The sequence below is a fragment of the Nyctibius grandis genome, chromosome 5 (assembly GCF_013368605.1).
Source record: "Nyctibius grandis isolate bNycGra1 chromosome 5, bNycGra1.pri, whole genome shotgun sequence".
Lineage (NCBI taxonomy): Eukaryota > Metazoa > Chordata > Aves > Nyctibiiformes > Nyctibiidae > Nyctibius > Nyctibius grandis.
Window position 1 is genome coordinate 48,887,701 of NC_090662.1, and position 18,239 is coordinate 48,905,939.

Sequence of the window (18,239 nt, forward strand, 5' to 3'; positions counted from 1 at the left end):
TAAATCTGTATTGAAATAGATTGGGCAGTAGCTGTTTCAAAGTCAGTATAGTAAAAAATTGTAGTAGCGTGTGTTTCTTTTTCTTTCCTCTTGCTCACTAGAATACCATAAGTTGCTAGGTTTACAGCTGGCCTTCCAGATGGGCCAGAGGGGCAAGATTGTTTGGTTTTGTGGAATGTGTCAGGTTTTTCTCAAATAATGTTATGGCTGCAAAAGCAAAATTGAAGGGTCAAAAGTTGAATTTCTACTTTATCATTGAAACCAGCATTAGAATACAATGGTAGCTTGAACTTATTCTCCTGCTTTACTGACTTTCTGAAAAAAGTATAGAAATAAGATAGTAGCTATAACTGAACTCGGTATAAAACTGTGGTATCCTGCAGCTTTATTTGCTCAACAGCCATCAAACTTAGATGGCTTCTTGGTCTTAACCATTCACTATGTTATTTGCCTCCTTCAACTTGTACTCATTCTTGTTTAGTGGTTCTTATTATTGCACAAAAGGGGGAAGGGGGGAGCACTCCTGTGATGCAGTGTCATGCTTGCATTGATAACTGGTTTTGTTTGTTTCTTTAAAAAAAAGAAGAAAAGAAAGAAAAAAGGACTAGCGTAAATTTAACAAGAATGTCCCTGAATACAGTTTTTTAATATAGGTCTGGGCTTGATAACTTTCTTCTTTTGGGATAAATTTAAAACATGTTTAAAATATGTCTCTCTGCTCAGGGATTTATGGTGGATTATTGCAGACAGTGCTAAAAAAAATAAAAGAGCACAAGACAAGTTTATTAAATTAAAATTTTATTTTTGGAAAAACTGTTATTTGTATAAATTATCAGATTTGTAGGCTTTCATTTTTGTAGAAATAATTGTTTATGTGCCAGATAAGAGAATTTCAATTTTGTTTTCAATAATAAAGCATTGATAACCAATACACTGTGCATTCCTTTATCTGTTAGTGTAACAACACTTTTTAAAAAAAAAATTATTCTAATGTAATGAGTTATATTGACTGTTTTTCATATGAACAATGTATATAGCGTAAGTAGTGTGCAACCTGTCACTGACTTCCAAATTCAACTGTCTTGCCTTGTTTTTATCAAAGGTCATGTCTCACCTTTAGACATGGTCATTCCTTGCCTAAGTAGGTTTTGATGAAATGGCAGATGATGAATATGGAGTATGCAAAGAATAATCTGATCTGTGTCACTCCTTTCTCATGGAAATAGAGTCTAAACATGTGCTTGAACTCCTGCTCTGGTTTCTTATCCCTAAAACCTTCTCTGTGAGATGCTGTTCTATCTGCCTTGTGTTGTGCTTTCAATGTTTCTGTTCTTCCAAGCATCACACTTGTCGGAAAGCAGATACCTGGTACACCTCCATTTCTGATGGAGACACACCGCAGCTCTGTGGTGGCTTTTTAGTCCTGCCATCTTATACAGGCCCATCTGAACTTGCTCTCTGTATCTGGGGCACAGAAGGCTGTATCACTTCTGGGATTTGCACTGGTATAAATGTCAGGCACTAAATTATTCTGTGTAAATATACCAGGCCATTTGGATCTGTCTTGGGACTCTCTGACATGGCTCTGTGTTGTAGGCATTCCCACAGCAGCTTTGCCTGACAGAGGTGAATGCAGGTAGCATGAGAGACTTTGCCTCCAGTTCAAGTGTGAGAACTGTCACTGACAGCTGAAATACTATGTTTATTTTGCTGCACCCCTAAGGGTTGTGATGGAGAGGTTTTAGTGAGAGAATCTGGAGATTTAGAAATAAATTGCGGGAAATCTAAAGAGAATCCCATATAACCATTTACCTTTTTGAAACTTCTGTTTCTGGTCCTTTGAAATAAAATAGAAACCCCACTCAGATGTTACGCAGGCTCCCTCAGTTGGACTGACTGCAATTTGAAAAGTCCCTGCCTTGCTTTGCACAGATACTGAATGTTTAATCTGTCTGAGATTCAGTAGTATGACATTGGAAGAATGTGTTTTATGAATTGGAATCTACCATATGTTATGCAGAGAGTGGGGAGGGAGGTGTCAGGGAGGAGATGCAGACATTTTTGTGGAAATTTATTGAAACAGCAAAGAGGGAACCCCAGGATCAAGTTATGCTAGGATAAACTACAGGAAAGTGTGTGCATCAGTAAATTTATAAAAAATATGCAATACAGACTTTAAAAAAGTTCTTTTGGTATGATAATAGATCAAAACCAAACATTACCAACCAGAAATGCTGGCCTGGAAAGACAGTATAATAGAGTCGAGGATGTAACAATATATTCCCCATGGAAGACTGAATGCATACCTCAAGTTATGCCACTTGATTAGAAAACCTTCATAGTTGTGTGTGTTTTCAAGTTTCAAATTCATGTTTCTCTTTTCCCCATACATTCTTTATATTATCATATTTACCCTGTTGTGGTGCACTTGCTCTTTGGTGGTACCACAGTTCTAGAGTGGGACAGCTTTGTAGGTTACATATGAGGAAGCATTTCAGAAGGGCAGAAACATCAGAGTAGACCTTCTAGAAAGGTGTAAGATAAAATAGATTAAATCGTGCATGTTTGTTACATACTCATTTATTTTGAATATAGTTTCAGTGACAAAGCATTAATTACATTTATTTCCTGAAATTATTGATCTTACAGATATTTCTGTGCAAGGTTTGAAGATTAAATTGTTGTTTATATTTACAAATCTGTGTGCATTTGAGCACAAATTTATATTTTAAAAACCTTAATATTTCCTTTTAAAGAAACAAGTGTGGAAGCCATGTGCAGTGAGAACAGTTGTGAGGTTTCTTTTTCATTTGATAGAATTTGTGCATAAGCCTGTGTTTCCTTGCATCACTGATCTCTTAGCTGCTGAGATTCTATTTCTACATGGATATTTTTATTTTTCTGAAACTCTGAACCTGATTGTATGAAGCAGTGTTCCTGCAGACTTTGAATAGTTTAAGCTACAGGTTCTGTTTTGAGCTAAGCAGAAATGAAACTTGGCTTTGATGGCTAACCTGGACTTCAGTTTTGATTTCAGGAGTGATTTAACCCAGGTGAACAGATTTGTCAACCCAATAATACAATGGTTTGCTGTACCAGATAATTCCAGAAAGCAGAGATTATTTGAGAGGCTTTGTTTCTTTCCTCTCTAGTTTTTTTTGTCTTGTCAGCAAAGCATTTTTTATCTTTTTCTGGAGAAATATATTTTATTTTGTCTCTAATTTTCTTGAAAACAGATGTTCCTACATACCCAATATTTTTCTTTATTACAATGAGAAATTAAATTTACATAGAATTGAGTTATTTATTATTTTGACAGTCGTTGCAACCACAACCAGAAGTTTCTCTACAGTACATGAGTGTATAATACAGTGTATTGTTCCTTATATTAAATCAATTCCCTCTTCTGGTTTCTATCCAATGTGCAGGGCAAATCATTACAACAGAAGGTCACTTTTGCTCACCCACAGTTTCTGGAATTCAGCGTTGTTCTTCCTATTGTGACAGTGGATATTTTTATACAACAACATGAAGATGTAGGATGCTAAAAAATATGTCTTATTCCTGCTGTAGAATTGGATCTTTTATTTCTTCTCAAACACCATCATTTCATAGCACTTTTTGTCCTTTGCGACTGCTTAATGAAAGAAAGTCTTTAACAATTGGATTTTTTTAAGAAATAAACATACTCTTTGTAACAACAGAGCTCTATGAATGGCACTTATGCCTTAAAATTTGTGGATAGAGCATAGGGGCTGTGTCATTAAAAAAAAGAGTATTATTTTAATTACTGTTCCTCCCTCTGAAATGCAGTTTCTCTATGAAGTTTGCGAGTGACAATTAATCTTTTAGCTATATAACTGTAAATCTGTTTGTGTTTCTGGAATTTTCTTTGTTTTAGTTTGTTTTTTTATGGAACAAGTCTCCTGATTGTTGTTCTCATCAGTTGAAAGAGTCTTTAGGATATTCTTGTACAGCATAATTGTCTCCCCTTTCTCTTCTCCTTTGTTAGTTTTATGAATGATTTAGAGACTAGAAGTGCAACTGCTTTCCCTGAAGCTAAAGGCAGAGAACAACTTTGGGTGTGAATTCAGCTTCTCCATCAGTTTTGTGCCTTATAACCAAAGATGTTAAAAAGAAATAAAACTTGTTTTGCTTTTTCGCAAAGACTGTTAACTGTGGACCATTTAGGTCTACACCAACTCTCTCATTAATATAAGTTGTAAGGATTGATGGAAAGATTCAGTAATTGAAAATCTTGTCCACTTTTTCTAACTGTATCAGCTTGTCTAATAAGAGAGCACCTTTCTGTCCGGATCTCTTTTGCCTTTCCTGCCTGTCATTGTTCAATCTAAGAAGTACATATGGGTGAAATGAAGATGTATCGCAGCAAATTCTTCAGATGAGTCAAACTTTTCTGCCTGCAGTGTTATGACTGAAGAACTACCAAACATTTTCTTGCTGATTTTCAAAAATCAAAAGTTTAAAACCCAAATGAAACTACCAAAATGAAAATCTAAAAAATTATATGAACTATTCTAAGTTCCATGCAAGTGCTGTTTGCAAATTTTTATTGCTTATCTCATGAGATTATGGTTAACTTAAAATTGGCTTCAACATTCTAAGAGTAACTCGATATCAAGTCAACAGGTTTTGCATTTCTTCATGCTAAAGACGTGCTTTATACGCATGTACGCATGTATGTCCCATTGGCACCTTCACAGCTGTTTTGATAATCTTCCTTGTCAGCGCTGCACATATTTACCCAATTGATTTTCAATAAATTACTTACAAGTTTTATTCCGATTGATATGAAAACTTTGCTCTGTTTGGCACAGGAAGAAGAAAAAGAGGTCAAGCCGTGTGAAATGAGATGTGTACTGTTCAAGATTTTTGTGGTCTCTCAGTAGCAATAGATAAATATTAATTAGAGATAACCATATAAAAGTGGATTTTTCTTTGACTCAATGAAGCTCATGATTTTGTAAAGAGAAGGAATCGTACTCTCTCCAAACAGGATTGTTTAAATTTACAGACAGATTAATTTGCTCAAATGCTTTTTATATTGATCAGTGTAATAACATTTGTTCAAGTTCTATCATGTTTTGCTGTTTGCTTATCTTGTTTTTTTATCGTACTTTCAGTTATAGTGCATTTTTAAATCTACTGTTTATAAGGTATATTTGAAATAGTTTTTCAAATTTATTTGAGAAATGACTAGTAAAAGATGTCATCAAACAGATCCTCTTTTTTATATTTCTTTTATTCTGAGGGAAGTTTAGGAATAAGGACAAGGAAGGAGAAATCTTGTGGTTATATTTAGTTAACTTTTTTAGCTTTGTTCCCATGTAAAGATATAATTAGCTGTACAAAGCCCACAGTGATCCACCGAAAACTGATGCATGCATCTGGGCCCAGGTAACTCTAAGTAAAGTTATGGAAATATATCTCACATTTTCCTGTAAGTGGCAAAAAATTAGGAAACAGGATCTTCATATTATGCTTATGCCAACTGCAGCTTGTCAGGATGTTTACCATAATTTTGCTAATCCTGAAATCAGATGAGCCCCTCTGAGTCTCAAGATCAAGTCTGTTTCTGAAAGTAATGCATAAACTAAATGAAGGTCATGCCTGGAACACCTAGAATATAATACACTAAGTCTCAAAAAAGAGTACAGGCAGGAATTGCATCAGAAAATGTTCTTTTTCCTGCATCTTTTGAACTGTTACAGCCTTCTGGCCTACAAAGTATGAAGATAACCTTCTAATGGCCAGTATACTGGGGTTCTCTGATTGCCTTGGCTGATAGCTTGTTGCATGTATGTAAAGATTTGATCTTTCATATGCAAGGTATGGTTAGAAAGGATACACAGGGACTGCAAAAGCATGATTTCTACAGTAAACACTTTTAGAAACTGGACAAGTATTAACTGACCATAGAGAAAAGCTGAGCTGGGAGAAACAGACTGGACATTGATAGTTCCCCAGTGAATGATCAGTGGGACAGGAGGGAGAAGCAAATGCAGCTTGGCAACCATACATGGATTTTATCCCTCTTATTTAAAAAATATGATACTAAAAGGACCACCCATCTTGATTATGTACATTTTTTGCTTTGCAGATGTAGAGTCCCAGTGTCTTCATTAGACCTAAGGGAAACAAAATGCAAAATGATAGCAAAACTGGACCAAAGCATCCTAAAAGCAATTATAAACAAAAGTGTGCAACATTAAAAGGTCTTTGATTTTGTATCAAGTATTATTACCTTGCAAAGCTATGCAGCAAATCAGACACTGACCTGAACCTACTGTCCTCATTTGCTAGAGGGTTCAAAGACAGGATTCCTGGTTTGTTTTTTCACCACACAAATTAAAAAGTAACCATCACTCACTAACAGCTAAACAAAAAGTGAGGGGTGGGGGGGGAGGGGGAGGGTGGGAGCGGGGGGAGGAAATGTCCATTTTAGTCCTAGCCCTATGACAAAAAAAAAACATATTTCTGAAAACAAGTCTATGAAATTTGATGTGAGAACAGAAGCCACTTTAATTCAAGTTTTGATGAGAAATTGATTTAACTAGGAAAAGTGTCATGATGGAGAAATGTGGGCTTTTAAAACTGAATTCAACATAAACTGCAGAAAAGAAGGCATTCAATGGCAAAACAAGGGGAAGAGCAGCCTTCTAATAAAGTATACAGGATTTTTTTTTTTGTTTTTTTCAACAGGATTTCTGTGGACAAGTCTTACTGCTTTAGGGGAAAAAAAGCAGGCGGACAATGTGGAAAGCTGCACTGCAGCTGATTGCTTTGTCCATTTTTATTTCTTATTGTAAATATACCAAGTGATATTTGGGCTCTCGGAAGTTGGGGTTCAATGGAACTGCATGACATTTTTTGGCAAATCCCAAATTGTCACACCCATCCTGACTGTTTCCTGCTTAGAATCTCTGGAAGTGACAAGATGAAGAGATCATCTCTTGAGCTTCCCTAACTCTAGTCTTCCCATAACCTCACTCCTACCTTTGGCTCTTGTCCCTGCTTGCCCTGCTATATTCATTGCAGACAGCAGTGTCCCGAGAGCAGTGATTTGTTTCTTCTACTTGGCTGTAAAGTACTCTACTCTAATGGGACTGTATAAATAAAAGTAATTAGTTTTTCTGCCTCATTCAGGGAACTATAAGAATAACACAGTACGCAGATCTATCTTTTATATAAATTACTTATTTGTAGGATTAATAGATTTTTAATATGCACCTCTCTTTTTTGCCTCTTAAACGACAAGAAAAGGCAGTAATACTTGAAACTTAAAATTGCTTCATACATTTCGGATCAGAGAAACTCAGCTGTAGAAATGATAGATTGACTTATACTGGATAAGCAGCATCACCTGGTGTTGGATTTCTACTTTTAATTCAACACTGGGAATGATATAACCATACCCCATACCTCTTAAGAGGAATTGTACAGGTTCCAACCATCTGTTAAACATTGGTGATTACTGTGAGCATGTAGAGCAGACCTGCTACAAGTGAGATGGTAACTCTGAGCATATAGCTAAGCTGTAAGAGCCTACTTGATTAACAAAGTTGGGCCCAATTAGAAGAACTGAAGTTTTTTTTTTTTAGTGCAGTCTCTCTCGCTGCATAGTTTAATGGCAACGATTTGCTCCTATCCTTCTATATTAGATACAGTATATCCTGTGTCTGAAATACTGAAATGATGGAAAAAGACCAGATAGTTATATCTTTTAAATAAATGCTTTAATATGTTGGTACTTTTCTGGCAGTAATTTCCCCTGCCAGCCATTTCAGTCTTGGTAGTACTTTGGAAACCAGGGAGGGGCAATAAATCAGACTCTCTTGAAGAGAGAAGTTTTGATTACTAACAAATTCTAAACAGAACAAGACATAGCACTATATGTGACAAACCTGGAAAAAAATAAACAAACATACTATTTCAAACAGGAAACTTCTCAAGGGTCCTTCTACTTGAGAGCCTATTCCCAACCAACAGATCTTGTTGCCTTATAGTTTCTGCAGCTTTTCAGACAATGTGCCTCTACTTTTCACCTACTTGGCTTTTAAGGAGGAAATCCTGTCCCAATTGAAAATGATAACAGTTTTGTCATTGACTTGAGTGGCTAAAATTTCACTGTAGAAAACTGCTTGGGACAAGGATTTGTTTACATTTGTATGTTGGTTCCTATGGTGATTTTTCTGATCTAGCACAATAAAAATTATTCTTACACATACTCTGTTCAGGAACTTTTACATGAGAAAGCCCTCCATTGCACTATATTTTTCTGTTAGAGCCTACTGGCTCACTCGGACGATGTGAAGCTGTGTTATTAAGAGCATCAAAACAAAAGCTGCTTTAAAGCATCAGTGCTGGAGCAGAGCAAGTGCTGGTCGCTGATACTAAGTTGTTGTTTTACTGTTCAAGGTCCCATTATCAAATTATAACAGGGAAGCTTTGCAAAAGGAGTTTTTTTGTTGTATGTTTAGGAAAATACAATTTATTGGAAGATATATTCTCTCCAAATGCCTGGAGAGCTTCTCTTATTATGGCAACTAGAGTATCCAGCTGAGAACTAATTCATGTTTTAGTTTGTCAAGTGCACAATTATAGTTATTTCAGTGCTGTACTGAATGAATGTTAAAGCCCGATAAGAAGGTGATCTCTCCGTCTTTTCTATGTGTAACCCCTCCACACAATCTGCAAAAAGCTTTGTTGTTTTCAGTATGACCTCTCTTATGATGGACTTCAACTGCACTTCACAGTCCACTGAGCAATGTTGTTTGAAAATTGATTAAAAACTGTAATTATTGAAGCAGAAACATAATCATGATTGATAGGACAAAGCCAAGTAATCAAGAGGGGGGGAGATCTCAGCCTGAAATTTACTTTTACTCTAGCAAAATAAAATTGAAACAAAAAGCTGTAATTTCTGAAAGTTATGTTGAGTTTTTTTACTGGTGTTTTAAATCCAAAAAAGGGACAAAAATAAAAATACAACCCGCACCCCTAGTAAATCCCAAACGTCTTGAAATTATGTGGATTTCTGTTACCTTGTGTTCATATTAAAAAGGGCAGATTCTAGTTGGTATAAACCAAAGAATCTAGTTCTAGATGTGCTGTCTCATGAGGATGAGGGTAAATGTATAATTACTCTTTGTTACAGTTTTTCTTTTGTGAAGTCTAGTTATAATAACTCCTGTGTATTAGTAACTAGGTTTCTCTGTCACAAACTTAATAAACAACTTTTTACTCTGAAATACTAATGCTTTTATGACTTGCATGATGTTAGCTTTTAATGAAAAAATGTACCTCAAATTATTTACCAAAGAAAATCCAAAAATAACTTCAGTAATGGACACATTTTTCTGTCCTAATTTCATTTTTTCTCAGTGATTGGGTTCGCGCAGTTATATTAGGCTCTACCTTTCATGTCACAGCTGCAATTTATTGCATGCTCACTTGATTTTTCTAAAAGCATCATCTCCCTTCCTGATTTTTCTAACAGCCTTATCTCCCTCCTCTTGAATATGTTCAGGATTGTTTGCTAAGCACTTTTTGTCACAGTGCTAACCATTCAGCTGGCAGATTCCACTGGAATGGAATGGATGGTCGCACTCAAAGAGTTGCAGTCAATGGCTTGATGTCCAAGTGGAGACCAGTGACGAGTGGTGTTCCTCAGGGGTCAGTATGGGGACTGACACTGTTTAACATCTTTGTTGGTGACATGGACAGTGGGATTGAGTGTGCCCTCAGCAAGTTTGCCAACAACACCAAGCTGTGTGGTGCGGTTGACACACTAGGGTGAAGGGATGCCATCCAGAGGGACCTTGACAGGCTGGAGAGCTGGGCCTGTGCAAACCGCACAAAGTTCAACAAGGCCAAGTACAAAGTCCTGCACATGGGTCAGGGCAATCCCAAGCACAAATACAGGCTAGGTAGAGAATGGTTTGAGAGCAGCCCTGAGAAGAAGGACTTGGGGGTGAGGGTTGATGAGAAGCTCAACATGAGCCAGCAATGTGCGCTTGCAGCCCAGAAGGCCAACTGTATCCTGGGCTGCATCAAAAGAAGCATGGCCAGCAGGTCGAGGGAGGTGATTCTGCCCCTCTACTCTGCTCTCATGAGACCTCACCTGGAGTACTGCATCCAGCTCTGGGGCCCCCAACATAAGAAGGACATGGAGCTGTTGGAGCAAGTCCAGAGGAGGACCATGAAGATGATCAGAGGGCTAGAGCACCTCTCCTATGAAGACAGGCTGAAAGAGTTGGGGTTGTTCAGCCTGGAGAAGAGAAAGCTCCAGGGAGACCTTCTAGCAGCCTGCCAGTACCTGAAGGGGGCCTACAGGAAAGCTGGAGAGGGACTTTTTACAAGGGCATGGAGTGATAGGACGAAGGGTAATGGTTTTAAACTGAAAGAAAGTAGATTTAGATTAGATACTAGGAAGAAATTCTTGACTGTGAGGGTGGTGAGACAGTGGAACAGGTTGCCCAGAGAAGTTGTGGATGCCCCCTCCCTGGCAGTGTTCAAGGCCAGGTTGGATGGGGCTTTGAGGAACCTGGTCTAGTGGAAAGGTGTCCATGCCCATGGCAGGGGGTTGGAACGAGATGATCTTTAAGGTCCCTTCCAACTCAAACCATTCTATCATTCTATAATTCTGTGAAGGTTTGACCATTGTTTTTTGTGTAGATTGCCTCTCAGCTTCTCAGGGGTTTAACTTGCACCTGACTCTCACAGTCCCATAGCTTTTCCTTCCTTCAGTGAGGGTCTGTGTGATGTCAGAAGTGGGCTTTTAAGATGCTTAAAGCATCAGGGCTTAACGTCCTTGTGGCAATATAAACGATTACACATGTATACCTGAAATATAAAAGCTTCCCACTTCAATCTCAAACCCATTAATGATGACAGCAGTTTTGATTACAAAATTGCTTGCTAGGCTTAGAATGGACATTTTGGCGCTTGAATCTCACAGTCTTATTTTTCAGGACAATGTCTGGATTTTTTTGATCTTCTTCTTAAAAAAAAATACCAAACAAACACAAAACCAACAAACCCACACAAACTTTGCAATTAATTGCAGAGGACAAATGTGCCTTCAAACTGTTGTAGTTATTACAGGATATTTGTCAGCTGAGGCTCAGTTACTGTCGGTAGTCAGTGCAAAAATGGGCTAATTGAATTTCATTAAACAAGAATGCAAGAAGCTTAATTTAAAGTTAGTCATCTAACGTTTGATGTGACTAAACATTTTTTCATGGATGTTTACTGTATGTCAGCTGGCCTACAGTAACTTGTGTAATATTATCCACACTGAAAGCAAGAATCTACTTTTTGGTGAAGTACAAGTTAACATGAGTAGAAGTGATACAGCCTGACCTTGGGCTGACCTGGAATTATATTTGAGAGGGTTAACAAAACAAATTGATAAGTTCATTTTGTCTAAGCCGTTTCTATAATTGTACTACAGGATGCGTTTCATCACACAAATGATGACAATTATTCCATATGAGAAGCCAGAATGATTGGATCTATCGATAGGCCCTTCATGGTTCTTAATGTAATTGATCACAATACTCACTCCAGAATACGTAGTCTCTAATCCTTTAAAAACATACTGTTTAGGAGAATCACACTAAAAATATTTTTGCATAAAGCAGAGGACTTGGAAAACCAAATTTTAATGTAAGCCTTTTTTTATGTAAACAATTTTAGGTGAACTTAATGAAATCCAGTGAGACCAAATAGGACATGTAGAAGTTAGGTAGGGAAAGGCAAGAAGGTATCAGGACACTAACTGAGGTACCCAGATCATCTGAAATTGGTTAAAGAAGGGCTAGTGGTGCCTAATGCAGTCCATCATTAGTAGGAGGAATAGGATACATCAAGAGCAGAGAATGTCACATGAGAATATATTAAAGAAACAAGAAAAATGACCCCTTTACCACGTCTGTTTTTCAGCCTAGTGCTGTAATAAGGATTAAATGAGTAAGCTTTTTGAAAGCTAGCTGTCTATTACAGGAAAGAATAACCCATTGCATCCTATTAAAATACCCACATATTATGCTTTCATAACTGGAAAATCATAGGACCTCACTACAATCTCAGACACGTTGCTGTAATTCCAAAGAAATTCCATCAAAGCAAAATGGAGTTGCGTAAACATATGTAAAAAAGGAAACAAGCCCTAAGACCCCAGCGTCTGTTATTTATAATGTTATTTATTTTTCTCTAAAAAAAAAAAATTATGAAGAGCAATAATTAAATTTTTGTTACAGCAAGCTTGAAAAGGCAAGCATGCTAAAGAACGAGTATTAGTAAATAGGCTAAGGGTTTATTTCCAAATAAGACCTTCACAAAAACATACAAAGTTAATGGCATGTGTTGTTCACTACAGATGAATCAGTGATGACAGACATGCCGAATTATTTGAATAGCTACCAGCTCTGTGCTTGATTCTGTACTTGCTAATCCTTGTTTCATAATTCCTGCACAGAGATGAAAAAGGAAGTTAGTAGCTTTGATTACCTTCTTACAGTGCGTTGGAGACAGTAATTTTACTAGTCACTGCATCTTGCAACACTCTTAGGTTGCAAGAGAGGGTTCCTGTTTTCCTTATGTTTGGACTCAAGGTAGTTTTGGCTGGAGCTGGACATTCAGACTACAGTGCTGGAGTGGTCACTATCTTTGGTGCTGGGTAAATGCATTCTGGAGCTGGAGCTTTATGACAAATGCAAGTCTGACAAAATTAACCTTAATGGAAAGAGTTTATTTCACAGTGAGAGCAGATCTGATTTCATCCACAGGTCTATTCCTCTTGTGTGTTTTAATGGCACCTGACTTCAACACTCTAAACAAACATAGCAACACACAGTTCAGAGGAGTAACATTGGATTTAATTCTTTTTTAAAGTTGTTTGTACTTAGGACTTTCCACATAAATAATTCAGATTAAGGGTAATGCATGAAAATTATTTCTGAACTGAGAATGGATTTTTTTTTTCTGCTTACAGGGTTGTGTCTCAGTGATAGCTCTAGCACTGATACTTAATGGCCTCACTTCTGTCTCCAGCTTGGAGGACATCAAGCAGGCCATTTTCATAGGAAAAAGAACTGAGATGAAAAACTGCTGTCCCCATGACAAAGCATGCAACATCTCAGTGTTTTCTAATACAGGGTAGGACTTGTTTTCAAGAGAGTTAAATATTCTAGATTTTTTCTTGATCCCCAGTTTTCTAAGATTGTCTAGTGTGGTTTTTGGCATGAAATGAGATACTGATGCTTCATTTTTTAATGTTTAATTTAGTCTTTACATTACTGAGAAATTTGTCATGCTTTCTGTTTAGTGTATTATTAAACTTTTCTTGCTCGCTTGATAGGATCTTTTTCCAAGTGCTCTTGACTGACTGATTATTCAATTGGTTGAGAGGCAAATCCATTTCTAGATAGTTTTTGAATAGTATTCTCAATTTAGAATTGCTCAATAATATGTTTCTTTAGGAAGCTTATGTTCTGTCTATTACTTTAAAGTACCAGGATTACTAATCATTATGCTGTTCCTTTTCATTAAAGTTAATTTGATTTCAAACATTTGAGAAAGCTATTTACTCCTACTACTGCTTCAGAAGCCTCTAACAGCAGAGTCTAAATCGTGATTTTGACAGAGCAGATTTTATTTTATCTTTGTGGTTAACCTGTCTTTGAGCTTCCACGTTTAACAGTTTGATTACATATTTAATTGTTGCTACCTTGTTTTTAAAGTGATAGATAAAGGTTGAAAGAATTGCATTTCCCCAGAACAGTGAACTTACCTAAACAAAGACTATCAAATGCTGACAGAAATATAAAGCGAGGGAAAGAAAGAGGGAAAAAAATACTGACATACAAGCATACAAAGAAACAAGAGAAACCCTCCACAAATTGCAGGAACAAAATGGATTACTTAAAAGTTGGGTAAAAAAACAGCTTTATCAACTGTCTTGCATGCAGTTTAGCAGCTGCTTTCTTGTCTCATTAATAGTTTTGCATAAGCAAATATATTTGCATATTCAAGTGGATGTTGTCTTTGGTATACCTGAATCGCACACTATTGTGATCAGTAAGATGAAAAACAGCGATCTAAACAGAAACAGCGGTTAATGAAGAACAGCGTAAACTTGCTGGTTTTGGAAAGAATTTGCTGAAAATACAAGGATATGGATGAAGTTTGCCTTCTCTTTTAGGGACATGAGGCTTACATGATGTCTCTCTGTCTGTCTATCTCACTCCTACCAACTTGTGATCTTTTTTGACCAAAGTCTACCAAGAGCGACATACATATAGCTGTCCTGTTAGTAGCCTGGAAAATAGGCAGCTGGATACATAGAAAAGACTCTGTTATTGCACTTTCCCCCATCCTCCCACCCTTCCCCAGTCCTTTTGGGAGAGAAATATTGAAAGCAAATACATATTGGAGAGTGAGAACCTCAATGCGGGAAAACAGGAGCTTGCACCTTTTTAGACATCAGGGGATCTGACCATTAAACACAACCCATAGGAAACCAGGCCTCATTAGTTCTGCAGCCCCCAGGACTGTTTTTCTAATGTAAAGAGGCTCAGCTGTGCAAGCAATTTTTTTTCAGAGACTTTCAATCTCGGTGCATAGTTTTGGTGTATATGACATAAGGTATTTTGGACCTGATTTCCGTCAGTGAAGGAAAATTCCACTGAGTTAAATTGTTGTGCATCTGATATTTCTAAAACTCCCTTTCCTTGTACGACAAGCTGCGAAATACTGGCAGCCCTCTCATGCAGTGAGTGTTCCATGGATTTCAATGTCACATTAGAAGGTCTGATGTAAAGAGAGATTTAAAACACCACTCACTATTTTTAATACTGATGTATTTCTTAATACCTTTTCCTGAGGTTATCAGAATATTTTAATGTCCCATCACTCCTGCAACATACAAAGGGTCATAGAGTGATAATTTTCCTGTGGCAGAAAATACCTTTTGCGGCAAAACAAAGCATTATTTAACACTTCAGAGCAACTCTCAAAGGCAGTTTATGATAGTCAGTGAGAAACACTACTAAACCCAATTACATCTGCCAGAGGAATGTAGGTCAGGAAGATGCAATTAACTAGCTCAAAATGTTAAAAGATAGTGGAGGTTAGCACCCTATTCATCTAGCAAAGATCCACAAAGTTTCAGTAACTGCAACTGAGAAGACTCTCTGTCTTATTTCTTCTTGGAAAGAGGGAGTCCCTGATTGATAGCGTTATGTTCGAGGTGCTGTGCGGTTATTTGCTTGCTCAGTGTTACCCACTTCCTATTGTACTATGGGATTCCGGGAGATCAAGGGAGGTCATGAGATCAGTGTAAAGTACTATAACAAAAATCTTCCAATAAATGAAACTGTATTTTGAAGCTGACATCAAGGAACAAAAAGTCAAAAGCAGTGAATTAGGAAATGGCCACCCAGTGATACAGTATCTTGACATTGTATCTTTCATCTTAATCCATCCCAAACTATTTAAAATCATAACAAATGGGAATGTCCTTATTTTATGCAACTAGGAGGTGCAAAAGTGTAGATGCAGTGGGAGCATGCACCCTTGCTGTTTCATATTATGTTTATTCCGTCTAGCTTTAAGCGTTGGCAATACTACTGTTATCTGTGATTTTTTATATTACTTTGTTCACAATAGTATCTGCATATGTTTCAGTAGTTCATAAACTGCAGGCTGAAAAGCTGACCTGTAGTTTGTTTTTATTTTTTTCCCAGGGGACAAGAGACTAAAAACGTGAATGACTTAAAATTATAAAGTCTACTTTATAGTTATTCTAATTTTTTTTAATATTAGTATTAACAAATATATCCTTTTTCTGTGCTTATGCTGGACATCTTTGGTACAAAAAGATGTAAAATAGCATCTTATACTCAGGGTGGAAGCCAGTGAGGGCTCTGGACCGTAGTTCATAAGGAAGTCTGTTAAAGAGTTTCAGACCAGCCTGTGGAAAAATGGTATCTAATGGTTGGGCAAGATTTATCCTTACTGTCAAGTGCTCTGTTGTGCCAGAAGAGCAAAGTTGTATATCATGATTTTTGTCAAGGTGTTTATGTGAACATTTTACATGCTAGCCATAGATACCTGAAAACTTGTGAATATTGACTGCTTTGACCTTAGACTTGACTCTGTTCACTGAAAAGAATATAGAAAGCCAAGGACAACTTTGATGTGCTTTTGCTAGTCTATAGTTCTTAGAAGATGATGCATGTTCAGTATTAGTAAACATTTCCATAAGGAATGGTGATTCCACTACAGAAGAACAAAGGAACATTATGTTGGTCTTCAGGTGTTGTGCGATAGAAGCATGTGTCTATGAGCCTTTTTGATAAAATAAAGATCATTGACTTTTCCTCCAGTTTGGGAACTGCAAATAATGCACTGCTTTTGTTAGGTAGTGAGTCACAATCATAGGTCTGATTTGTGATATGCTTAGTTCTGACTGCTGCTTCCAGATCAAACCTGAGCTATGATGGTATGTGCATATAGTGAGCTAAAAAAGTGTAGTCAATTCCATTTGTAAGTGAAATTCAGTAAGACGAGCTGGTCTTTAGTAAAGCTAATATTGAGTCTTTATCAGTCACTGATATTTTTTTGCTTGTGTGTGCTATGTACTGGAATGAGAAATTCAGCTTATGGTCTGATTACTTAGCAAAGCCTTTCCAACAAGAAAAGAGATGGAAGCCCTGCTGACCACCAGCACTTAGCTTTTGGGGCCTCAGGAGAGCATGCATAAATAACTTTTAATGGCTTTAGTGTATTTCATTGGGGAAGCATCAAAACCAGCCTAAGCAGATGAGTCAGAGAAAGCAGCCAGGGCTTTGTACTGCACAGACGGGTGCAGACAGTCATGCGTTTGATCTGCCTGCACACTGAGCTGCCTGAATGGAAGCAGCTCTGGCCTGTGAAGCCATAAAGACCATGTTAATACTTTGCCGTGCTGGAGCTCAAGCTGTACCAAGTGCCTAGGGGCTACTTCTGTTTCAATAACCTCTCTATAACTGTTTTTTTTAATGAAGTTGCTCCATGGTTTGTTCCAACTACTATATAAAATACATCTAATTTTAACAGACCACAAATCACTGATTCTCCAAAGAGAGAAAGCATGAAATGTTTTATATGCTGCTGGACCTGCAAAAGTGATCAGTAGTTATTATTGTTATTTGGAAAGTTTTGTCAGCTTCTGGTTCTACAGGGGAAACAAAAACCTAAAATTTAACACAAGACGCTGGTCTGGTAGGAGTGTACAAAAGTGAGACAAAACTAGCAACCAATGACAGTTGTTCTAGAAAACAGCTAGTGATAAAAGATAGTTTTCTGTTTAAAGTATCCAGAGGATTGTAGCACTGGTATGACATGGCTGCAGGCTTTTATTTAGTGTTCTGGGTGTAATAGCAGACATAACTTGAGCAGCCACCTGCCATCCAAAAATTCTATACCTGCCACAGCGATCCCTCTGTGTACCCCTATATGCAAGGGTAGGGGTATCAGGGAGGAAGAGATTGAGCATTGAAACTTGAGGTTTCTTTATGAGGAGGCAATGTTAAATTAAAAAAAAATCACATAGAAAGACAGGAAGGATGACAGAGTGAGCGTGATAAAAACAGAGAGAAAAAAAGATGTGAACTAAAAGAATAAAATGATATTGTCCATAACACCCACAGGCCTCCCTTCTGGAAAGGATGAGGAGTAATTGTCAGGAGCTAAACTCAGTGTGCTGCAAACTCAGTCTCAAAGTATCATTAATAATCTTGAGAAATGAGTCGGGAAGATAGAAATGAAACTGGCCGTATTTCAGAGACAGAGTCGACGTCGGCTGTCATCCCATGGAGAGACATACCCTGTTAGGGCTGTTAACGTTGCACTCCTGTCAGAGTGACATATAACATTACATGTTAAACAAGTGGCAGATGAGACAGCGTGGAGGCAAATTGTTCAGCAGATGGCACAGTCTTCTTTTACTTACTATCTGAAGTAGAACATAGAGCAAAATCCATTTTTGCATGCACTCTCTCATTCTTTCCAAAGACTAGTCTGGGTACTGCTCAGCAACTTACTTCCTTTGTTGTGGCTGTTGAGACAAGGGGAATTTCATGGTACAATTATAATATGAGATATTTCAAATAGAACACTAATTGTGTATGTATACACATACATACATGCTGAGTTGAAGTTGCAGCAGGGTT